The sequence below is a fragment of the Nyctereutes procyonoides genome, unplaced genomic scaffold (assembly GCF_905146905.1).
Source record: "Nyctereutes procyonoides isolate TBG_1078 unplaced genomic scaffold, NYPRO_anot_genome, whole genome shotgun sequence".
In the NCBI taxonomy this organism is placed as follows: domain Eukaryota; kingdom Metazoa; phylum Chordata; class Mammalia; order Carnivora; family Canidae; genus Nyctereutes; species Nyctereutes procyonoides.
This window is the reverse complement of record NW_026575137.1, coordinates 16,349,942-16,375,337: the sequence shown is the minus strand read 5'-3', so window position 1 is coordinate 16,375,337 and position 25,396 is coordinate 16,349,942. Positions and strand designations below refer to the sequence as shown.

The 25,396-nt window shown below is 39.4% G+C and overlaps 1 protein-coding gene across 4 annotated transcripts in view; it reads left to right on the top strand.

Moving 5' to 3' along the window:
• Window positions 1-25,396, top strand: part of NCALD (neurocalcin delta) — a 377,982-nt gene that overhangs the window by 186,300 nt on the left and 166,286 nt on the right. For 3 of the 4 annotated variants that reach the window (XM_055303509.1, XM_055303512.1, XM_055303511.1), the window contains one exon: window positions 13,635-13,683. The exons of the other annotated variant lie outside the window; for it this stretch is intronic. The gene's annotated coding sequence lies outside the window, so the exon portion shown is untranslated. The remainder of the gene's footprint in view (window positions 1-13,634; window positions 13,684-25,396) is intronic. 4 annotated transcript variants of the gene reach the window in all.

Sequence of the window (25,396 nt, the reverse complement as noted above, 5' to 3'; positions counted from 1 at the left end):
TGATAGATACCAGGTTTAACAAGATGTTTAATAATGATATCTCATACACATTTTACTCCATCCTTTGAATGAATAAGGACAAGGCAAGAGTTAATTATTTGACATGCAAACATGAATACAGGGTTGACCTAGCCCTTAGCCACAGACAGATAGACGTGGGTGGTCACCATGTAATTACTGAGGATCTATGGGGTGAAAGTCTGACCTCAGCTTCAGGCTTAAGGATGCGCTAAAGGTTATTGTCATTATTCAGACATTTCCAGGATGCAATTACTTACTGCATGTTTCTATTGCTACTTGCAAATTTTTACCATTATTTCTTTGTCTGTTGAGTTTTATTAAAAAATAAATAGAAATGACAGGACTGAGTTGGATCATGTTGTTTGCCTGCCCATTCTGATGTTACAATTTAGATCTTTTCTTCATAATATTCTCTAAATATGTGTGACTTGAAAACTCCTACAACCTTTTGTCAAGGTCATCAGTCACCTCTTGATGATCACTTCTCAGGACTCATACTACTGGACTTTGCAATAGCGTTTGACACAATCAATCATTCTTTTCTTCTTCTTTATTTTCCTCTATCATTTTAATTATTTGAATTCTGTTGTAAACTTTAAACTCTTTAGTTTTATACTAGATCCAGCAAAATCTTATCTTGCCACTTGGTTTCATAAAAAGAATGTTTTAATGTCATTCTTGAGTAATTTTTTTATTTTTGTGTTTATTGCTATCAAGTAAATGTGATCCTGTCCTCCTACATCAGTGCTCAGGGCATGTTTGCCAAATTCAGGGTGACCGTGGTTTTGGACCCAGTTTGGTTTTGGAATAGTTCTTTATCTCCTACTTTATCATAACAAAGTCTGAAATTCTTCACCTACTTTTACTTTTTTTACCTTGTAGTTTTTGTAAAATTCTGTTTAATTATTGATTTTCCTTCTTTGATGTGGAATCCACTCGTTTGGTCTAAGCATCTTTAACTCTTCCCTCCTCCCCCCACCATTTTTCTCTTTCATTTGCTTCCAGATCTTTATTCTTCTTGGGATCTTTAATTTGAAACTTCTTTAACAAGTTCTTTTTATATATAGTCTCTTATTTTTAAAATATTTTTCTTCTTCCCCCTGTTCTTGTTGTGATACTTGCACTTTAGTTTTATCTCAAGTTTGAGGAGAAAGATTCAAATTGATTCTTTTTTTCTCATTGTGTATTTAAATCTTATCTCTTCATTTTAGTGGCAGCTTTGTAAAGCCTATTTTTATCTCTAAAGTTAAAAAACCTCACAAGTAGGCATGGTTCCCATGCCCTCGTCAACCAAGATACTTGAAAGTGCAGTCTTAACATGTTACTTCCACTTTGCTCCCATTTTCTTCTAACCCTTTGCTATCTGGTTTTTACTCTCATCATCTAATGTACCTGCTCTGAGAAAACTTCTGGTTTTCTCTTGACCCTGTTAGGACTCATCTTCACTCAACTCCCTTCTTCCCAAAGCTCTCTACCCTCTTGGATTCCATGACACCATTTTCTCTTGGCGTCCCTCCTGACCCTCTTGGTCTTTTTTGGGCTGATTTGTGGGCTTCTTTTCCTTTGCCTTCTTATTAACTCTTATTCCTCTCCAGCGTTCTGTCCTTGCTCCTCTGTTCTTGTCACTATGCATAATCTTCCTGGAGGAACTCATCCAATCATATTGATTTAACTCCCCCCCCAAGACACTGTGCTATTTCCTCTACCATGAATGCTCCCCTGTATTCCCAGGGAAAGTTTTCCTCAGTCCATCCTTTTTACTAACTGTCCCGTCCACTGTGCCCCCAAAGTACCCTTGTTGACACCGTTATCACACCACACATTACATTATAATGAAATTATCTGTAATCTCCTTAAGGGCAGGAACTATTGACTATTTTTGTATCTCTGTGCCTAATATAGAACTCAAGAGCTTTTTTTTGAGGCATGCTTCTCTCTGAATAAGATAGAATCCTCTTCATGATCTGAGATTGTATTTCAGCTCAAAATAAATTTTAAAAAAATTATATTTAGACCACATTTTCTCTTAACTTTCTATGATATCTCTGATAGGCCTATCATTTGCAAACTAAATCCCCTTGATCCACTTTTTAGTTCAGTCAAGGTCACTATCATGTGTTTACATGGTCTAGCTATGGTTTGACTTTAACCATCACCTATATGCTGCTAACTCCTAAATTCTTTTCTGTAGCCCTTACTGCTGTCCTAAATTGTTTCTGCACATCCTACCCCTTGCACACAAGCATTTCCTACCCTCATGCTACAGAGCTTCTGGTCCCTTGAGGTCTCCAACACCCAGGGCAAGTTGTTCAGAGTTGATGAAGAGAGACCTACTCCCAAATCCCTCATTTAGATATAATGTGGAGCAAAGGTGGGTGGTGGTGAGACCAGCATAGAAAAGAAGTGTCAGGGTGAGAAGATGGTTGTATCAGTTTCCTATGGCTGCTGTAACAAAATGCCACAAAAATCCAGGATAATCTCCCAACCTCAAGATCCTTAATTTAATCATATTGGTGCTGTTCCATTTGCTGTATGAGGTAGCATTTACAGGTTCTGGAGATTAGGACATGGACATATTTGAAGGGCTTATCACAAGTGGTCCTGAATCAGGGTGAAGATAGAAACAAGAGTGTCTCTGCCTGCAGTGGAAGGAGATCCAGAATCTTTGATTTTTAGCAGATGTGAGGGCCAAGATGTGTATGTGTGTGGGCGTGATGGAAGAAAAACTATTGCTGTTGGTGCTGTTTCTAGGTAATAGAAAATAAATGTCAAGGGGAAAACATTCTACATATTTTTTTGTGTAAAAGTAACGAGTCATTTATATGAACTGCTTATGACTTATGCCTAAATATATGATAGCAAAATAATATCTTCTAACTAGTTAACTTGTTACCTTATTGTCATTTAAGTTTTGTTTTAAAATACTATGCTCAGATGTCTGTTCCCCACCCCAACAAAGCCAGAGGTCATTAGCGTCAATAGTTATGATGAGCTCTCCCATTAGTGGAGCTTTGAAGCCAGACTTCAGGACTCTGAGCAAAGAAAGAGAGAGAGATTTTTAGCTTACTTTTTTCTCTTGCACCCTTTTCTTTAGAGAAGCCTGTGGTTAAAGGAAATAACTGGTTAATGGTGAAGAAAAGTAGAAAGTTCTTCTATGAGAAACTTGACGGCCATAGAAAATGCACACACATTGAAGCAAAATATCTGTTAACAAGGCAAATGGAATTAAAAAGGTTATTGGAAGATGTCTTAGACTGATTTCTCCTGAGAAGCAAATTTTGAAGTATGGATTTAAGAAGGCAAAAAGGGGTGTGGTTATTTTAGAATGTCTCCCATTCTGGAGTTGTATCTAGAGGGCAGCAGTGTGTTTATCAGCTCCCAATTTCCACTGGCCAAGACCCATCTCTGGGCTTTTCTCCCCTGTGCTTCCTGGCTGCACCTGCAGACTCTAGGTCCTTGTAGCATTGGAGAACGCCTGGGGGCAGAAAGCCAGAAGATAACCAAGGGCATGACTAAGAGGACACTGGCAGCTCAAGAGGAATCTGCACTGCCCTCCATCCACCTTCTGGCTGTAGTTGCAAGCAGAAGGTCAGGCAGAAGGTGAGCCAGGTGCAAAGGCAAGACGTACAGAAAAATCTCTTCTTAAATGGTAGATAGTGTGCAGTGAAGACTCTATGATGGCTGTTTATCAAGAGAAAGATGCCAGTGTTCCTAATGGAACAGGTCTGGGCTGTGAATGAGAGAGATATGGAGTCACAGCCCATTAATACAGTTGTCACCTCCCCAAATCTGCATTCTTCACAGTAAAATAGCAACAATTTCTCCTTTTTGAGATTGTTAATGTGCAGTAGAAGTGGCGATGTATGCGAAGTGCTTTGCATGATGTCTGGGACATGCCTATACCTGTAAATGAGAGTAGTTGTGCCACCAGGAAAATGAAAGACACAGGAGGAAGAAGAAGGAAGAGAATAGAGAAAGAGAGAAAGTAAAAAAAAGGAGAAAGGAAGGAAGAAAATAAAAGAAAAGGAAAGAGAAGAAAGAAAAGAGAAGAGAAGGGAAAAGAAAGGTTATTGATTGTAACCTGAGACATCTGCTACAAGAAAAGTCACACATGTTCATATTGCTTACTGAATAATGTCTGTGATTATTTCACAACCCAGGACATAAAGTCATGCATATGTTTTATTAGAGTCCTGAGTCCAGATTTCTTTTGCTTCCCACTGCATGTCCTTGAATTTTCTCTGGTCAAATGTCTGACTTCAGATACACACTCTTCACTTCAGGGTTGCTTCAGGGCTGCCAACATGACCTGGTCAGCCTTGAGAACAAAGGCCTGACCCTCATCCATTGGAGAAGTCTTAGTTTTGCACCCCGACAAAAGATAAGTGACTGTTGCATGTCATCAACCAGGTTCTTATGCAAAGTCCAAATCACCACTGGGCAGCAATTTTCACCTTGGGATGGACTTTGCTAGTCCACTGGTCCTTGGAATACAGATAATCATCTGCCATAGGCCATCTGACCTTGTGGTCCACAAAGAAATTTGGTAGAACAGTCCAGGCTGGCCTCAGACTCAGCAATGCCAGAAATAGTGGTGTTGGGGACACAGTCTTTTCCTCCTTGTTATATGACACCAATAAGTAGTTTCTAGTTCAGAAGGCAAAATCACTGGTGAAATCCCCCAAAAAGGAGTTGTACTTGCTGTACAATAGAAACAAATAGAGACTGCCAGAGCAACAATGTCACTCCTTCACTGGAGTTGAAAAAGTCAAAGTAATGACCAAGGGAATTGTTATCTGGGTTACAGAGGGATATGTTCACTTCTAACCCCCACACACTGGTACCAATGAAGGGTGGTTTGGATGTCGCTATTTTGATCTCTGTCTCGAGGAGATAGTGTGGAGCCAAGACTTCATAAAAGCTCCAGTGGGATGAATGATGTTAACTCATCCTGCTGCACAGTTTCCATTATGTTTCCTGGGGGAGGCAGCACATTTTGATGAATCTGGATCAGAAGACCAGACTTCTTCTGACCTATTAAACCGGAAACATGAACCCTTTTCGGCTTCCTATTTGGTGTGATGTGGGAGGAAGAGGACACTCTGATCATGGGGATAAAATAGACTTGGAGGAGGGGAAAGCACAGGGTCAGATGCACTGTGAGCTCAGAAGCTCAGAACCTTACCTTTTGGCTCACATGGCCAAATGTTCTTATGAGATTTTAAGAAGGAGACTTTGACTACAATTGGTTAAGAGCGTTGTCTCTCCACTTTGGCTGCATTTATCCTTTAGTATGAAAACACTGGTGTAGCCAGAGGCATCTTTAGGCTCAGTCTAAGAGGAAGGTGAATTAGATGTATTTATATGATTTACAGTCACTTCCATGTATAAATATATCTGGTGTTAATTAATAAAAATATGCAATTATGCTAAGGCATTTTTCAGACTTTGGAACCACGTGTTCCAGACACCTGTTTTAACAGTTCTCACTAGGAAACTCTCCTTAATTCTTCACATGGCACAGGAAAAAAAAAATCATAACACAATCGGAATGTGAGAATCCTGAATTATAAGCATGGAAGCTAGGGCCACTACACTTAATTCCATCCATTCCTAAGGATACCCATTTCCATTGAATCCCTAACCTTTACTCACTAACTTGACCATGACACCAATGACATTTCTTATTATTTACCACACACTTGAAATTGTGTTTCCCAGGAGGAGAGTGGAGAGCTGTTAAGTTTGTGGTCTTTACAGTCAAATGCTGACTCAGCCACTTGGTATACAGTGGGAGCTTGGCTTGGTTTTAAAATGGGAATAGGTACTCATGGAGATAGTTGTAAAGATTAAATTGGGTAACTCCTATAAAGAGCTTAGCTCAGTACCTGCACATGGTTAGTGCTCAGAAAAAATTCTTTACTCTGAGTCTTTCCAAACCACAGTCATCTTTTAATCAGCTCCTGTGGTCACAAAGAACTTTGAATATACTCATCAGAAATAAACTGAGACTTTAAGAGCCAGGGGAAAAAAAAAGTTTATTGGAAGGCTATTAATAGCTTAAAGAGCTGAGGGAAGAGCTGACCAAACAGGTTTTGGGGAAGACAGGAACCAAAGTAATTGGGGGTCTCAGAAGTAGGAACACATAAACCATCCTTCTGAGATGCTGCTGCTCTTGATAGCACAGCTGCCATTGCCCAGGAGGGAGAACCAGTTGGCCTAGCTTGGTTTGGGCTCTCCCCATAGTCAGAGGAATAGGTGTTTGGCATTGGCAAACTGGGAGACAGTCCCATGGGATCAGGACACTGGGCAGACAAAACTACCTGTACTCCGTGGACCTATGGCTAGGTGTCTCTGAGGACTTGTCCAGCAGATTTCTCTTGACTAACTTTCAGCTTCTGCTTTGTCAAAATGTAATTGCCTTCTGTAATAACCAACATAATTTCCACCCATCTTTCCAGATAATCATCTTTTGAGTGGCTTCTATAATGATTACTTTCTTATACATTCATTTATAAATGTTTATTGAACACCTACTAGTTGTTAATTTCTGTTCTGGGGGCTGGTTTACCTGAGTGAACCAAAGAAATCCTATGCCTTCAATTTCTAGTGGAAGGAGATAGACAACCAAAATAAATAAATATATGACATCAAATGACGATGGTGCTAATGACCATGTGCTAATGAGAAAAAATGTCAGAAGGGAAAGGGAAGGACACTCAGATCAGCTATTCAAGTTTTTGTGAGTCTTTCATTCAACTGTTCACATTTTGATTATTTTGTTTACTTGTCTGTCATGAGTGACTAGCTGGCTTCTCCCCTCTAGGATTGAGCATCTTAATGTTGAAGTCATATCACTCATTTCTACCTCCTAGCCCCTGCTTCGTGGTGGGTGCTCTGTAAATGTTTGTTAAAGGAATAGATAAACACATAGTATGGCTATTGGATGATTGTATTTTTCTACTTATGACCCAGCCTGCCATTCTTCCAAACAGGGCATTGCAGGTGGCCTGGACAAAGGGGAAAGTTCAATCTGGGCTCTGTCCTTGTAGGTTCTCTGTTAATGTTGTTGACTGCTCAATTGGCTAAAAAAGACATTTGTTTAACCCCTATTTATCCAATCTCCCTTCCCTGGAGTGAATTTGGTTTCTTTTTGTTACTGTTGCTTTTTCTTTGTCATAACATGCTTTCTGAATTTAAGACCAGCTTTAAGAAGGAAATGAGAAAAACTATCCATTCCTCACAACTTGAGTCACAGAACCATAGCATCAGAATGAATCATACCATGTGAAAGCAGCTTAGGACAGCACCTAGCATAAGCGAAGTTGTGATATGAGGAACAAGGGCAGTAGCAATGATCCTTTAATGGAAACTAGAATCCTATTAAGCCTATTCCCTCCATTCTTGATTTCCATATTTACTGACATGGAGAGAACTAGATTAATCCTCACTTGAATCCTCAGTCTAAAAGCAGAAAACAAGAGAATAGAATATTTTAAAATATTTTTATTAACCATTTTGTAAAACAGAGCAGTATTGATTCCATGATGTTTAGAGGTGGCCTCCACCCTAGCAGAATTCATGGCCTTTCACTTTAGACCATGAATGGACTGTCATGGACATGACTCTCTGCTTGCAATGGTAGCTGTGTTTATAAATGATCAACTGTGTTGTGAATATATTTAGCTATGCTAAGTGCCCCTGAGAGGATGAATCTCATCTGTTTCTAGTTTAATTGGGTTTTGGAGCATGGCACAATTTTTTTCCAGATGAATAAATATTAAGCCTTTTCCATTTCCTGAGGAGAGTTAGGGTTGGATTCTGATATTCAAATTACAAGGTTTATTAAATAAAATGAAAATGAAAAGAGCTGTTGATTCTATTTACAAGTTCTTGTCACAATATACTGCTCTGTAAAAATGCTATGTTTTGGCACCTGAAAAACTAGATATCAATACTGAGATGAGAAACCATTCTATTCATCATTAGCATGAATACATGTTATGGCTGATGGATAGGATAGGTAGAAATACTGGTTTTGGTAACTAAACAGTATCTTCATACAAAATTTAAAACATTTCAAAATTTAAAACATTTCATTTTATCTGAATGTTCTCAGACTTTCATATCATAAACCTTGAAATTGTATATGCAACCCAAGATATATAAAGTAACTATTTTAAGCACTGACACCACTAAAAAAGCTATGCTTCTGAAAAGGCAGATTTGGCCACAGCTGTATTTATTTGCTTGTAAACCATAAACTTCCTGATAGAGATCTTAGCATATGTGCTGCCAAAGCAAGCGCTCTGATAGAGTTCTTAAAAGTAAGGACCAACTTGAAACGGATGTCAGAAAGGTATCTTCAAGTAAGGCATGGACTTTTCTGTAAAAGAGGCCTAGTGATGGTAAGTGACTACTCAAAAGTTAGCCCACTGCTAACTATGACCAGGCTGGGGCTAGACCTCAGAATTCTTGACTTCCCTTCTGTTCTTTCTACCTATCTCCTTGTTCCCCTGAAGTGATCATTTAAATTAGCAAGATATATATGTAATCTACAAAATTTCCTTTATGTGTATTTTTCTTTTTCTTTTTTTTTTTTTTATAAATTAATTTTTATTGGTGTTCAATTTACCAACATACAGAATAACACCCAGTGCTCATCCCATCAAGTGTCCCCCTCAGTGCCCGTCACCCATTCACCCCCACCCCCCGCCCTCCTCCCCCTCCACCACCCCTAGTTCATTTCCCAGAGTTAGAAGTCTTTATGTTCTGTCTCCCTTTCTGATATCTCTCACACATTTCTTCTCCCTTCCCTTATATTCCCCTTCACTATTATTCATATTCCCCAAATGAATGAGAACATACACTGTTTGTCCTTCTCCGGTTACTGTGGCCAAGTTCAAAAAGGGTGTTGCCTGAGTTCTCCTCTGGGATTTTGATGGAATCTTGTCTCACATTTAGATCTTTCATCTATTTTGAGTTTATCTTTGTGTATGGTGCAAGAGAGTGGTCCAGTTTCATTCTTCTGCATGTGGATGTCCAATTTTCCCAGCACCATTTATTGAAGAGACTGTCTTTCTTCCAGTGGATCGTCTTTCCTCCTTTATCGTATATTAGTTGACCATAAAGTTCAGGGTCCACTTCTGGGTTCTCTATTCTGTTCCATTGATCTATGTGTCTGTTTTTGTGCCAGTACCACACTGTCTTGATGAACACAGCTTTGTAGTACAACCTGAAATCTGGCATTGTGATGCCCCCAGATACGGTTTTCTTTTTTAAAATTCCCCTGGCTGTTTGGGGTTTTTTCTGATTCCACACAAATCTTAAAATAATTTGTTCTAAGTCTCTGAAGAAAGTCCATGGTATTTTGATAGGGATTGCATTATACGTGTAAATTGCCCTGGGTAACATTGACATTTTCACAATATTAATTCTGCCAATCCATGAGCATGGAATATTTTTCCATCTCTTTGTGTCTTCCTCAATTTCTTTCAGAAGTGTTCTGTAGTTTTTAGGGTATTTTTTGAGAACCATTTGAATGGTAAATGGTTCTCCAACCTTTTATTTTCAGGTTGTAGGTGTCCTTCTGTCTAAAATGAGTCTCTTGTAGACAGCAAATAGATGGGTCCTGCTTTTTTATCCAGTCTGAAACCCTGCGCCTTTTGATGGGGTCATTAAGCCCATTCACGTTCAGAGTTACTATTGACAGATATGAGTTTAGTGTCATCATGATATCTATTTAGTCCTTGTTTTTGTGGATTGTTCCACTGAACTTCTTCTTAAAGGGGAGTTTTAAGAGTCCCCCTTAAAATTTCTTGCAGAGCTGGTTTGGAGGTCACATATTCTTTCAGTTCCTGCCTGTCTTGGAAGCTCTTTATCTCTCCTTCCATTTTGAATGAGAGCCTTGCTGGATAAAGTATTCTTGGTTGCAGGTTCTTCTCATTTAGGACCCTGAATATATCCTGCCAGCCCTTTCTGGCCTGCCAGGTCTCTGTGGAGAGGTCTGCTGTTACCCTAATATTCCTCCCCATGAAAGTCAGGGACTTCTTGTCTCTTGCTGCTTTAAGGATCTTCTCTTTATCTTTGGAATTTGCAAGCTTCACTATTAGATGTCGAGGTGTTGAACGGTTTTTATTGATTTTAGGGGGGGATCTCTCTATTTCCTGGATCTGAATGCCAGTTTCCCTTCCCAGATTGGGAAATTTTTCAGCTAGGATTTGTTCAAATACATATTCTGGCCCTCTGTCCCTTTCGGCGCCCTCGGGAACCCCAATTAAACGTAGGTTTTTCCTCCTTAGAGTGTCATTTATTTGCCTTAATCTGTCTTCATGGTTCTTTAATTGTTTATCTCTTTTTTCCTCAGTTTCCCTCCTTGCCATCAACTTGTCTTCTATGTCACTCACTCGTTCTTCCACCTCGTTAACCCTCGTCGTTAGGACTTCTAGTTTGGATTGCATCTCATTCAATTGATTTTTAATTTCTGCCTGATTGGATCTAAATTCTGCAGTCATGAAGTCTCGTGAGTCCTTAATGCTTTTTTCTAGAGCCACCAGTAGCTGTAGAATAGTGCTTCTGAATTGGCTTTCTGACATTGAAGTGTAATCCAGATTCTGTAACTCTGTGGGAGAGAGGGCTGTTTCTGATTCTTTCTTTTGAGTTGAGGTTTTCCTTCTAGTCATTTTGCTCAGTGCAGAGTGGCCAAAAACAAGTTGTATTGGAACACGGGGGAGTATCACTGGTCCGTCCAGCTGGTCTTCTGGGGGAGGGTCCTGCTGTGCTGATTCTCAGGTGTTAGCACTTGGGGGAGCTGCTCTGCCCCTGCCTGCTGCAGGGCTCAGCGGGGGTTGTTCACCCCGTGGGGCCCCGGGAGGATCAGCCGCAGTTGCTATGGCAACTCTGGAAGCCTGGATTCAGCCTCCGCAGGAACTACGGGGCTCGGGGCTCTCGGTTCTCCGTCTGCAGGGCCTGGAGGCTCCGGGGCGGGGCCGCTGATCTGCTCAGCTCGGGGCAGGAGCGTCCTCGCTGTCCTGGGCCCTCCCGGCCTCTGCCTGTCCCGGGGGAGGCCGGATCCTGGGCTGTGTCCCGGCGCCCTGTGCTCCGGAGCCTGCGCTGTTGGATTCGCGCTCCCGCCCTGCAGCTCCCTCCCTGGAGCCGCTCCTGAGCCCCTCCGAGCTGCTCCGGGCTCCGGTCCGCTGTGCGGGCGCTGCAGCCCTTAGGGAGCTCAGCGCACTCTCCTGCGCTCGCAGGTGTCTGTTAGTGTCCCCGGGAGCCCGACGGCATCCCCGCCCTCCTGGGTCCTGCTCTAACTCCCTGCGAGCCCCTTTCCGCCCGGGAAGGTTGGTGCAGCTCCTGCTCCTCCGGGACGGGGCTCTCCTGTCCTGGGGACACTCGCCCCGGCCTCAGCCCGGCTCCTCGCGGGCCCCTCCCCCTCGGAGGCCTTTTGTTCCTTTATTTCTTTTTCCCCGTCTTCCTACCTTGATAGAAGCGCGAACTCTTCTCACTGTAGCATTCCAGCTGGTCTCTCTTTACATCTCAGGCCGAATTCGTAGATTTTCAGGATGATTTGAAGGTTATCTAGGTAATTTGGTGGGGACAGGTGATTTGGGGACCCTGCTCTTCCGCCATCTTGCCCCTCTATTTTTCTTTTTTTTATGTGTATTTTTCAATGAAAGTTGCTATTATATAAAAATAGATTCTATACCCTGTTCATTATTATTTACCTACATTCTTATCTACATTCACACACCACTCACCCCACCTCCATCATTATCTTATCAATCTCTGAGAAAAAAATAGGCAAGACAGGCTATGTTTCAATGTACTCCTTTGGGCAGATCATGAAACTGGTCTGGGGGCATACAGAACAGAAAGAGCTTTTAATACCCTTCAAGTGATGTTCTCGCCTCTTCCGAGTCCAGCTGACTTAGATGCCACCAACGAGCTTGGTCTTTAATGGCCTGTCCACTCTGATACTAATGAAAGCTGCTGTGGTCCTATGTCAGGTCAGCTCTAGTAACTGCTCATTTATTTACCTTGCCGTTTTAACAACTTTGTTGTTGTTGTTTCAGTAAAATCTGAAAGTCTAAATGGAGTTAACTATATTTTAAAATGTAAAACACTGTGAATTAACTTTGACTAGATTCCACATCCTAACAATGAAAAACTGTAAAATACCACTTTTCAAGTTGTAATCTGTTTGTATTTCAACAAAGTAGCTATGAGGTAAATGAAAATGTATAGAAACCATTTCATAAATTTTTTTACAGTTAAAAAAATCATGCTTAGAAAGATTACATTTCATTAAGGCAAAATCTCTTCTAAACATCTATATTATTAAAATGTATAGGTTATTACAAGAAAAACATTAAGAATATATCTTAGATCAGAATTCTTATGTTGCTGGAACTAAAAATAACAACTATTATTTGTGGAATATCCAGGGGCTCAATAACTTGCCTGGGGTCCTAACCACTGAAATATATTGTCCCTATTCTATGTTCGAAGGGGCAAATTTATTACCTCTTTGGTGAAATTCCTAGTTCTGCTTTAAGTATATTCAATACTATGTTAAATGCTTGGAGGAATATGAGTCCTTGGTACGTTGACTGAGATACCTTTTGCAATGATGGTATATCATCAAATACACAGAAATTGGTAGAGTGTTACACCTCTTCTAACATGTCAGTTCTAACACCTTTTCCTTGAATTATTACAATATTTTAAATTTAAAAGGAAGGCTATTTAGAAACCCAAACAATTGCACATTTCTTGATATTTTATTCCTGATAAAAATGATACTTGGATATTAAGAATTCAATCATATGAGTTAGGACTTTTGTTTTCTACATATTTCTCAAGAGGGCTTTGACCCTATTGATAGTTTTGAAACTATATTAGATAGACTAGTATGATTGTCTAGACTGGTGCCCCCAGAGGTACCAAAATGCATTTTTTTTTTCTCAGAGAGAGGTTGTAAATGTCAGAAATAAAATCTGAGAGACCACCCCTCTCCCATGTCCATTGGCAATGGGATTCAGTAGATCACACCCCTTCCTTGAAGTCTTCTCAGTCAAACCCACTCAGCTGAACTGAGTTAGCTCTTCACAGGCTAAACCTTTTGATTATCCCTTTCCTCTGATCTATGAATCTAATCAATATATTATTCCACTTATTGACCTATTTTATTGTGAATTCTTATTGTTGCATTAAGGCACTGTGCTTGCTAATTCTTTTTAGAATGTACCTAACCTTTGGTACATCTGGAAGGTGACTCATTTGATGCTTGCTCTGACCTGAAAATGAAGGCCCATATTCTTGACTATCTCTTCTCTTGAGTCCATATCCTCTTGCAAGGATTTATAAATATCAGCAAGAGATCAAAGCAGGAGTTCTCATTGTATCAGCCTCTGCCTTCTTTTTCTAGGAGTCCTTTCTGCCAAATCCATCTCCATCCCACCTGCCCTCCTGTTCCCAAAATGTGTTATTAACAACAAAAGCCGAGTCAGGGGAAGCTTCACAGAGCTCTGCCACTAAATATGTGGGGATAAATGATGTTGTAATCCTTGAAGATATTTGCATTTAGCGTGGTTATTTTGCCTGTTTCCTTTTAGATTATCTTAGCTTGGTCTCTGGGAACTACCCCCTAGTGATAGTCATAAGGTAAGTGTATATTTAAATTTTTTTTTCAATCAGATGTAAATGGAAATCTCTGTTTTGTTCAATGATTTTCACAAAAGACAGTTTCAAATATTTTATTTTCAAATATTTTAACAGTTGCATAATGACTGGGCATTTCATATATAGGAAAAGATAAACTCCTTTACATTTGTGAAAAGGATAAGATAAAGGTAGGAAATAAAGAAGGCACTGCCTCCCACCCTTGAATAAGTGTATGTGCAGCCCCTGAGTGGAGTGGTTTCATTTCACCATCTTCATTCCATGTAGCTGCCAGAGTCCTCTCAAGGGGCACATTGCAACAGCCTCTTCCTTCATTTTAAATTGGGCCGTAGCCCAAGAAAGTATCTCAAACGGCATTAAGCCAATTAACATCTAGCACAGAATTTAGCACCTAATGGGCACATAATGGATATTTGTTGGAGAATGAATGTGGGTAGATTTATTAATTCATTAATTTTCTGCTTTGTGAGGTCCTCATCACTGTGAGGCAATGTGGTATACTGGTTATTCCTCCAAATCTGGAGCGAGATGCTTTGGGTCAGTTCCTGGTTCTGCCACTCGCTAGCTGTATAACTTTGGCCTCGTGTTTAAACCTCGTAGTATCCTAGTTTTTCTATTCATAAAATGGATTTAATAATACTACCTATCTATTGCTGTTAAGAGGTTATTACAAGGATTTAATGAGTTAATATTTGCAAAATGCTTAAAATAATGCCTGACACATAGTAATCTTTGTAAAAATGTTTGTTGAATAAGCATGTATAGGAACATTCTAAGGTCCTGTGTTTAGAGAATGAAAAACTGGTTTGGCCTGGGAGCAATGACACTTTAGTAGCAATAAACTATTTTCCAATAAAAGGAAGGCTTCTTGGAGAAATGGCTAATTTAGGACTGGGGCAAGAAATATGCAAAATGAGTCTGGAGCGTATAGTGCCAGAAAGTAAGGTAGTGCTAAAAGAAAAATGAAAAACAAAACAAAACAAAAAAACCCCACCTCACAATGGTGTAACACAAAGTGTGTCATGAGGATACAGGAGCCAACTAAAAATGCTCCTAATTGCCAAAGCTGGAACAATTTGAGCAACAAAAAAAGTAATGGTATAACCCAAAGCATAAAATAAATATATATTCAGATATAAGTAATCAGATAAATATATGAGGAGAATAGACAAATCTTCCATGCTGAAGAATTCCAAATACTCTACGTAGATACTCTGTTTTCCAGGAAGAAAAGCATAACTCCCCATGGGGGCTGCACATAGTGATTTTCTTTCAGAGAGTACAGTAGAAAAGGGAGGGGAAGAAAAAAAATAGAGTCCCCTACCATCGAGAAACCTGACGAACACTACCTCAAGCCAGGTCATCCAGATTCACATTCGCAATAATATGTCATCTTGATAATAGGTATCTGGTCCTCTTCCCCAAAACATATTACCCCACTCTTGTCATGAGAAAAACCTAAGACAAATTTCTTTTTATTTTTTTCCTAAGGCAAAATTCAATATAGATATCTCCTACAAAATACCTGATCACTATTCCTCAAAACTATCAAGGTCATTAAAAATATTAATAGTCTCAGATGCCTGGGTGGCTCAGTGGTTGAGCATCTGCCTTTGGCTCAGGTCATGATCCCAGAGTCCTGGGATTGAATCCCATATCAGAGTCCCTGCAGGGAGCCTGCTTCTCCCTCTGCCTATGTCTCTGCCTCTCTCTGTGTCTCACATGAATAAATAAATAAATAAAATCTTAAATATATATATATATATATATATTAGCAGTCATAACCAAAAGAAGCCTAAGGAGACAAGACCATTAATTTGTAATACAGGATTCTGGATGGGATCCTGGAACAGAAAAAGGACATTAGGAAATCTGAATAAACTATAGAGTTTAGCTAAATAAAATATACCAATGTTAATTAATTGTGAAAAATGCCCCATACTAATGTAAGATGTAAATGATGGAACCTGGGTGTGGGATATACAAGGGCTCCCCATATAGTAATAATTCTGCAAGTCTAAAGTAATAAAAAGTTTATTTTAAAAAATAAGGAAGTGCGCACATTTAAAAAAAAAACTGGTTTGGAGGTACAGTCTCCACTTTCCAAGTACCAAAATAGTAGTATTTTAAAAAGTGCTGAATTTAATTAATTCATATTTTGAGAATCATACATAGAGAATTATATTTTGCACTAAAGTTTTGAATTAGATAAAGGTATACATATCTATAAAACATTCTACTGTATCTCTGTTATTCTCAAATGGAGGAAGAAAATAACAATTGGCAATACAAACCTTTTCTTGTAAGAATAACAGTTTTTGGAGCTCAAAGTAGATTATGACTTGTGCATGAGTTACATATTGCATAATAAATTACCACAAATTCAGTGGCTTAGGACAACACATAATTATTATCCCACCATTTCTTTGGATCAGGAATCTGGATGCACCTTAACTGGGTCCTCTGCTTTGAGCCTCATAGAGTATAATCAAGATGTCGGTTGTGCTATGGTCCCCTTGGGAACGTTTTTCTTCCAATTCATGTGGTTGTTGGTGAAATTCAGTTAAGGTTGTAGGACTGAAGTCCCCTGTTTTCTTGCTTGGCTGTCACCTGGGTGCTCTCATCCCCTAAGTGTTACTCACAGTTCCTGGCCATGTGGCTGCTGGTCTCTCACAGGCCCTGTCACAACATGGTAGCTAACTTCCAAGCCAGCAGGAGAATCTTTTATTCCAGTCTGCTAAGATGGAAATTTGCATAATGCAATTTATCTAGGGAGTGACTCTCCCATTGGCTTTGCTCTATTCTATTGACTAGGAATAAGTCGCAGGTTGTGCCTGCACTCAAGAGGAGAGGACCATACTAAGGCCTAACTTGTTGGGGATCACCTTAGAGTATATCCACTACAATGGGAGAGTTTTGAAACAGATCCAGGCAGCTGGGTATATATGAGCAAACTAAAGACGAGGAGAACCAACCAGAAATGCTGGCTTCTTGTTTTCAAGCAAACCACAAGCTTGATGTAATTAAATGAATTTCATCCCCACACCCCTACCCCCACATACAAAATTATGTTTAAAAATACTCTTCAAAGTTTAAAAATATTCCTCAAAGTTATCAAATGAGAGTTACTATTATTCAAGATGAAGGAGCCAGGAAAATATATTTGGAGATCAATCATAAATGCATCATATTTTCCTAACGAATGTTTTCTTTTTTATTAGCAGTGAGGAAATTTGGACAAATTTTTAACAATATTTCTGCATTTTAAGAACTGTCATTATAAAAGTTTATATTAGGGCAGCCCAGGTGGCTCAGCAGTTTAGCGCCGCCTTCAGCCCAGGGTGTGGCCCTGCAGACCCGGGATGGAGTCCCAGGTCGGGTTCCCGGCAGGGAGCCTGCTTCTCCCTCTGCCTGTATCTCTGCCCCGCCACCCCCCCCACCCCGTGTCTCTCATGAATAAATAAAATCTTAAAAAAAAAAAGGAAATAGAAGTTTAAATTATCTGATCTCGTTTTTCAACATTTCATGACTTAGTTTTTTTCCCCATTTTTGAGAGTGTTTGGTGTCTTAATACGTATTTTTTTAAATTCAGTCTACTAATAGTAATTAATAGGTTGATATTGTTTAGGTAGTGATTTTTACATTTTACATGATGCTTATAAATGTATGTATTTTAAATATATTAAATATTCATCCTCACTGATTTCTTTTTCTGGATTCTGAACCCTTTTCTTATAAAATGTTAAATACAGAAATACTAATATTGTCATTTTGCTCCAGTATTGTAATTGCCACCCAGATTTTCAGGGTCTCCAAAACAAATTTTTTTCTAATCACTCCTTATAACACCAAATGTTCCAGAAATTCTAACATTTTACCATTGGAACAATATTTGCCAAGTTGCTGCTTGCATCTGGAAATAAAGTAGTTGTATCATTTGTTAGATCTTGTGTCTAATTGTGGGTTTATATAATATGATCACCATATCTGTGCATCTCCACAGAGATTAATACAAACCTATTAGCTGATTGAGCCAGAGACCTTTGCTGTTTTTGTCTCAAATATGTAGCTGCTTATATCTCAAATATGCAGCCGCCTTGAAGAAAACAGGCAAGTTGTGGAAAGGAAGCTTATTAGCAAGTTGAAATGAAAAGAAAAAATATATATATATTTCAATAATTCAATTAAGAAACTCAAAGGAAGAAAGATTTCTTGCGGTTCCTTCTCTCTCACCCTTTGCCTCTTTTTCAAGTCTTTCTACCTGTAATTTTTCTTTTCAGTACCAGGCTCACAACTCAGCCTTAGGTATAGCTATTGGTTTCTCTTCTGCAACGTGTACAAAGGGTTGTTATTCAGAATGGTGAGAACATAATCACCTGTAGCTATTGGTAAAATAACTCATTTAGCATATAAAGGTCAAAGCTTACTTGTTTGCTTCCTTCCTTTCTTCCTTCGGGTTATTTTCTTTATGGGAATTAAATAAAGGGATCCTTAAAAAAAAAATACCAAATAAGTTGGAGTAAATAGAAGTAACCTTTCCTGCTTGTGAAGTAAGTATTCAGTGAAAGCCCAGAAGAAGAGCATTTGGCTTTTGCTGGAAGGTCACAGGATAAAGCCGTTCTTTTTCAGAGCTGAATTCAGTGGAAGGTCTTGGAATTTGCCAAGGTTATTGGCCCATAGTGCTCATCACATCTCTTTCCCTCAGTTTTAGAAGGGTTTAGACTTGCCTTTGTCATTTGTTTTAATAGATAAATTTGATACTTTCACCTATTACTGAAATTCTGGATTTATTTATTATGTTCAGAGCAACTATTACATCTTTTCATTTAAAAAGCTGGACTTAATTTGAAGTAATATATTTTCTAAATAGTATCTCTGTATATTATAACCATCTTCAGATTTTGTTTCTAGATCATATTAACATCATTTAGCCTCATGGTGATTAAATCCAAGTTGGATTTCTTTGTTTGGGAGTGCTGAGGTAGTAATTGGTTGTGGCCAACTTGGTCTTCTTTTGGCATAAGCTAGGCTTTCATCAAGTCATTTAATCTATCTCTTTATTTGGTACTGTTCTTAGGGTCCCACATACTCCAGTAAAGCTGAAACTGCCTCCTTCTACACTAAGCTCTTCTTTTCCGGAGTTTCTTATTACACATATATTTTGGGCTTTTCTTAAGACAAGACATTCATTCCTGTCTTGTCTTACCCATTTTTGCTATTGATAATTTTCCTCCACAAAGAGACTATAAGTTCTTCAAGGACAAGGTTTCTGCCTTCTTGTCTATTTTGCCTTCACAAGGCTCAGGGTCCTCAGCATTTGATGCCCACCTGCCTCTATGCCCCATGCCTGCAACTCTTACACCTGATCAAATAGTGTTTCCTCAAATCAAAGGAATTACATAACTTCCATTTGCCTCACTCTGTGATGGGGGCCACAAAGGTGGGGCCAGTCAAACAAAATGTCCACTCCTGTCTTCAGAACCTCCCATTCTCCTCTCAGGACCACTTTGCCCCCTCTCAGAGCTGCCAGGCTCTTTTCCAAGCATCTCTCCTGTGATTCATTCTCTGAGGCCCTGTCTCTCACTGAGGTCTCAGCTGAGTATGACTCCTCTTAGGGCAATTATATTCTATTAAAGCAACCCTGAAGACAAGAAAGCTTCAAGGCTCAAGGTAATGCACCTCCAGTGGTGAAATTGCAGGCACCGTGATAGGCAACAGTGGAGATATTTTTAACCCATCCTTGACCAGGTTCCCTTAGATCATATCACACAGGCAGATACCTACTCTGCATGCTCACAGTCCCACTCTGCCTAGGGATTGTTAAAAAAAAAAAAGGAAATGTTAACCTCTGTCCTTATGGTGTGAATACCTAGCAGGAGAGTTGGACTACATGTGCCTACCAAGGCAGACTTCCGCACTGTTTAAGAACCTATCTAATCACACAGTCCTGGCTTCTAATCTCAGTTTTTTTCTACTTACCTTGTGAAAGTTTCAAAAATTTTCTGAGGCTCATTTCTTTCATCTATAACACCAGGATAATAAAACCCATCCTGAGGGGTGTCTGGCTGGCTCAGTAGAACATGTGACTCTTGATCTTGGGGTTCTAAGTTCAAGCCCCACATTAGGTATAGAGATCACTTAAAAATAAGTCTTAAAAAGAGAAAGCCCATCCCAAGATTTTTATGAAACTTCAACAAGCTACCATATGCCCCGTTCTTAGCACATAATAAATATGCATGACAGGGGTGCAATCCATAATAATAACTAGAGCTAGGGAGGATTCTAAGTCCAACGAGGCAGTTTGGAGGTCTGAGATCGAGAACAGGTATGTAGCACAAGACATTGATGCAGGTGGAGGAAGATGGAAAGGAACTTCCGAGAAAGGACTTCCTTTCCTCACAAGAAAGCATGAGTACTCTTCAATATCCATCTGTGCTTGCTTAGCCATATGTACTTAATCCTAGGATCACTTGGCCTACACAGAGGCATTTTTGGCTTGGAAGCAGCCTGCTGGGGAGTGGAAAAAATATCAGTGGAACCCATGAACATTGTTACTATACAGAGGAGGGGTAAGGTAACTTCACCCTTCTCTGAATTGTTTGTTTCTGAGTCTGTCTTCTCCATTGGGCTGTGTGGTCCTCAAAGCCAGGACCGACCCCACTCATTCTGTTATCCTCAGGCCATTGTTGAGAGTATGTGCTCAGTGCTTGTTTACTGGTAGAATGATTGAGAGGATGGAAGATCCTGGTGTTTTGCTGCACTACATCTTCTAACAACATAAGTGATCGTGTAAGAGATTTACTAAGATTTAGTAAAAGTATGTGGACATATTTTCCTCGCATGCAAGAACATGAGATATGGAAATATTGTAGTTTGTGGTTCTCCAAAGCAACTTTGTTTGTGGGGTCAGAGAAGAAGAAAGATGTGACTTGGGAAAGATGCACTAGCCTTGAAAATGCTGGTTGTGCTGCATGGAAGGAAAAACCAAAACCAAAAAATAATCCCCAAGCTTGTGAAACTGAAAGAGGAGTCTGTGCAATACAGCCTGGTGCCAAAAGAGACAAGTTGGCAGATTGGAATCGATCATTGCAAATTCCTGCAGCCACCTGGCTTGTGATTTAACACTTCTCTGAGCTTTTGTTATTCCATGATATTTGGGACTGAATTTATTCCCATCTTATTGTCCTTGTCAAAAGCAATGATTTTTTTTTTTTAAAGCTGTATGTTTTCTTTCCATCTTGTTTATACTTTGCCATCCTGCTGTTTACAAGATTGGTCTCTCACATTCTTCCTGGGGTGTTTTCTATTCCTGTGTAGTTAAAATTGCCAGAGGATTGTTTGAGCTGCACTGTATTGAAGAATGGGGAAACCATGTTGCCCCGTGGAATCCCAGAATGGTGTGGCCCCTCCCCAGTGAGGAGGCACGTATCTCTTAAAACTTGTGACTGGCTGTGAAATTTTGCACATTCAAGTATTTTAAACACTTGAGAGTGCCTGCTGTGCATCTTGTTATAGAGATATGATATCAGGTGTGACTTCTCACAGGGGCTGACGCCTCCTTGGAAGTTGCATGGAGTGACATGAAATGTGATTTCTTTCCAAAATGGAGTGTCTGACATTTTCTCCCCAGCTGTGGGTTGGAAATGATGTCCTAATGTCTCATGCCCCTTTCCTCTGCTCCTGCATCCTGTCCTCACTTTGGTCTGATTGTTCTCTCCCCATCTGAATGGTCTCTACAGTGTCCTGTGTGGTGCTCCTCTTGATCACAAAATCATGGTGGCATGTGAACAACTGGAAATTATTCCTTTGCTTTCTAGAAGCATGGAATCTGAAAGGTTAGAGGGTTTGAGAAGAAGTTGCTTTGATCACAGTTGCTTTGATTATAATTACAATGGATCCTAGCCCCAAGAGGTCACCTCCTATACTCCTTTAAACCCTGCACCCCATAGATAACCTTCTCTGTTTCTTTTTTTTTTTTAAAGATTTTATTTATTTATTCATGAGAGACACACACACAGAGAAGCAGAGACACAGGCAGAGGGAAAAGCAGGCTCCATGCAAGAAGCCTGATGTGGGACTCGATCTCAGGACTCCAGGATCACGCCCTGAGCCAAAGGCAGATGCTCAACCACTGAGCCACCCAGGTGTCCCACCTTCTCTGTTTCTGATGCCCCTGTTTTCTTCAGGCCTTCCTCATCAGGGTAGATAGGGTTCCATACCTTAGCCTCCTTCCCTTATGTGCTATTTTCTTCCTATTTCCCAGATATTGCTTGGGTTACTCACTGTGATCTGAACATGGATGGTATTGTTCCTATTTCCTAGATATTATTCCTTGGGTTACTTCTATTTCCCAGATATTATTCCTTGGGTTACTCACTGTGATCTGAACATGGATGGTTTTGGGTTAAAGATACCAATGGTAGATGTGTTCCTCTGGAGTGGAAAGGATGTAATGAAAACTTACCAGGCCCCAGATGATCTGGGTTTTTAATTCTAGTTTTGCCACTTACTAGCTGGTGACCTTGGGTTATGTCACTTAATGTTTCTGAATATGTTCTCATTCATATAATGTATTTGATGATTTCATGCTAATATGTCTAAAATATGAGATTTTTAGGGTGCCTGAGTGGCTCAATCAGTTTCGCATCTGGCTCTTAATTTCGGCTCAGGTCATGATCTCAGGGTCATGAGATCAAGACTCACATCTGCTTGAGATTCTCTTGCTCCATCTACCCTTTACCCCTTGCTCAAGTGCTAAATCAATCAATCAATCAATCAATCAATATCTTTAAAATACGAGATTTTTACCTACAATCATAATAAAGCTCAAGTGAGATGAAGCATTTGAAAACTCTTTATAAATGAGAGTGGTTCTGTGCAAATATAAGATAGGAAGGCAAGAAAGTGTCTTAACCATGTCCAAAATGTCAGCTTCTTGACAGATAAGGTGAGGTAGCAGAAAAAGCTTCAGCCTAGCTTTAGCATTTTCTATAATCTCATTTTATCTGGACCTCTGTTTCATCATGAATACAAAAGAGTATAATCAAGCCTCATGGGATTATCATGAAGATTAAATGAAATGGTGGATATAAAGTTCCTTAGCATAATACCACTTGGCGCTTAGTATGTTTTTAATAAAATGTTAGTTCCCTGTCATCTTAATATGTCTTGTAAAAAATGACTCAAGAGAGTCTGGTACAAGATTTTCCACATGCTTCAAATCTACCTGTATATGTGGCAGATCCAGTAACTAGGATAGTATCAAAGCAGCCAAAAGGAATGATCTATTTTAAAGGCAACATTAAAGAGATGTACATCATTCTCTGAAATAGGCATGGACTTTGATAGTACAAAAGGTAACATGGGCTTGATTCTAAGAGATGGGGAGGGAGAAAGGTGAATAGGGCACTCACTTTGGCACAAATTAAAGAGGGCACTGTAAAACTCCATGATCAAGATAAATAATTTTGAATACAGTATTTTTTAAATCAAAATTAATGCAAAAAATTCATGATGAACAAAATATCAACATTTTAAATAAAAATATGACCAGGTACAGTGCTTTGCAGAGCCATATAGGAGACTGAAACTAAAGAAAAAATTTATTTTTTATTTGAAATATTGATGGTTTATTTAAAATGTTGATGGTTCATTCATTGTGGATGTTTTTTATTTTCAAAAATAAATTAAAGTATTATTTATTCTGATTACTGAGTTTTTTTGGTGCCTCCATAAGATTTGTACCCAAGGAGAGTGTGCTGCTTACCACACTTAACCTCATCCTGTCCCCACCTGGAGTGGTGTCCACTGGGCTGGGAGGAAAGTACCAGAGCAGGCTTCAGGTCCCCACTTCTCATTTCCCCTCACCCTTTTTGGGGTCCTGAGTTTGGTTTAAGTGTAATTTTGTGGGGAAAAAAAAGACTATATCAGATGAAATTCCAGCCTTCTTTCCAATCAAGCGACTACCACAGTGAAATATAGTTTGGAAAGAAAACATAAAGTAAATGGTTCATCAGAAGCTTGATTGAGGTTGGGGGTCAGCAAACAATGACCCACAGGTGAACTGCCTGTTTTTGTAAGAAAAGTTTTATTGGCACAGAGACCTGCTCATTTGTTTTTATGTTGTCTGTGGCTGTTTTGGGGCCACAACGGTAGAGTTGAGTAGTTGCAACAGAGACCATATGGTTTGCAAAGCTGAAAATATTTACTATCTGGCCTGATGTGGACCTCTGATTTAGATTATCAAAGCACTCAGATGTTTTTGGATCAGCATGTGGGGTTGGCAACAGTTTAGGATATACAGTCATTTGGAAATTTATGTAACAGAGAATTCAAGGATATTCAGAGAGAATATTATACTCTTTCATTTGTAAGAACTGAGGGAAATGAGGGAGGTCTTAGAGTTCAAAAAGTAAATCAAGAGAGGCAGCAGAGTGGGTAAGATCTCTATCTGTCTGTGACCCTGTGGGTCCTCTGTGAGAGTGCAGTTGTGACTTGACATCGCAAGGCATGAGATGATTATGAGTGCTTGATATTGTCCATACGCATACAAGGAAAAAAATGGGTTCATTGAAAAGTACATTCATTAGTATTATCACATAAATGGTTTGTGGATGTAATTACTCCATTTCTGTTAATATGGATAATTTAGAACTGACTTCGCAAATTTTACAAGCATTTAGTGAGCATCTATATATTCAGAAATTGTAAGAGTCACCCTCAAAGTAGTCTACTTCTAAGTCTGAGTGTGAGCTAAGATAGGAAAGTCCCAAACATGGTGTTGTGATGTGCCTTAGTTTTGGGGTGCATAGAGGGGACACAGGGAGATAAAGAGGAGAAAGATAAATTTATAGAAGGGCCTGAATGCTGGCTAGGGAGCTTGAACTTTAATCAAGAGCCAGTAGAATCTTCCTTGATCAAGGAAGCGGCATATTCATACCTGTGCTTTAGTTAGGATGTTAACTGAGCATGGAGGGGTGAAAGGCAGGTGAGAACAGAAGTAGAGAGACTAGTCCGAAGGTGATTTCAGTAGCCTAGTATGGTTTGTATGCCTCAGAGATGACATGGGCCTCTAGTTAGCAGTATCCATGGGAATGGGAAGAAAGACAGATCTGAGAGTGCTAGTGAAAGTAGTAAAATTAACCAAGATTCAGCCACTCAATTAAGGAGGGCTTCTGGATTTGGATTTTCAGTGACTGAGAGGGTGGAGAAGATATTAGTAGAAATAGAGAAGCCAAGCAGAGAAGTAGGTTTTAGGGTCAAAAATACTAAGTTTGGTTTTATGTAAAAGAATTGAATATGCTATAAAAATACCCAGGAAAAAAAAAACAGAGGAATGCATGAGACAGAAAGAGAGGGAGGGAGGAAACTACTAAAGATGGAAGTTTACAAATTATCTGATGAAAGATAATCACTGAAGCCCAGGTATCAAAGCATCATAAAGGAGGAAATTAGAGAGAGGAGATGAGCATTGAAAAAACAACTATGGTAGAGTTGCCAGATAAAATACAGGATGCTCAGTTAAGATTGAATTTCAGATCAGTAAAGAATCATGTTTCAGTATTAGAAAGTTCCATACAATATTTATCTTACCTGTACAAAAAATATATATACATTTTTGGTTTCAAATTCAATTTTAACAGAGTGTTCTGTATTTTTATTTGCTAAATCTGACAACCTTTGATTGTGGGGATGG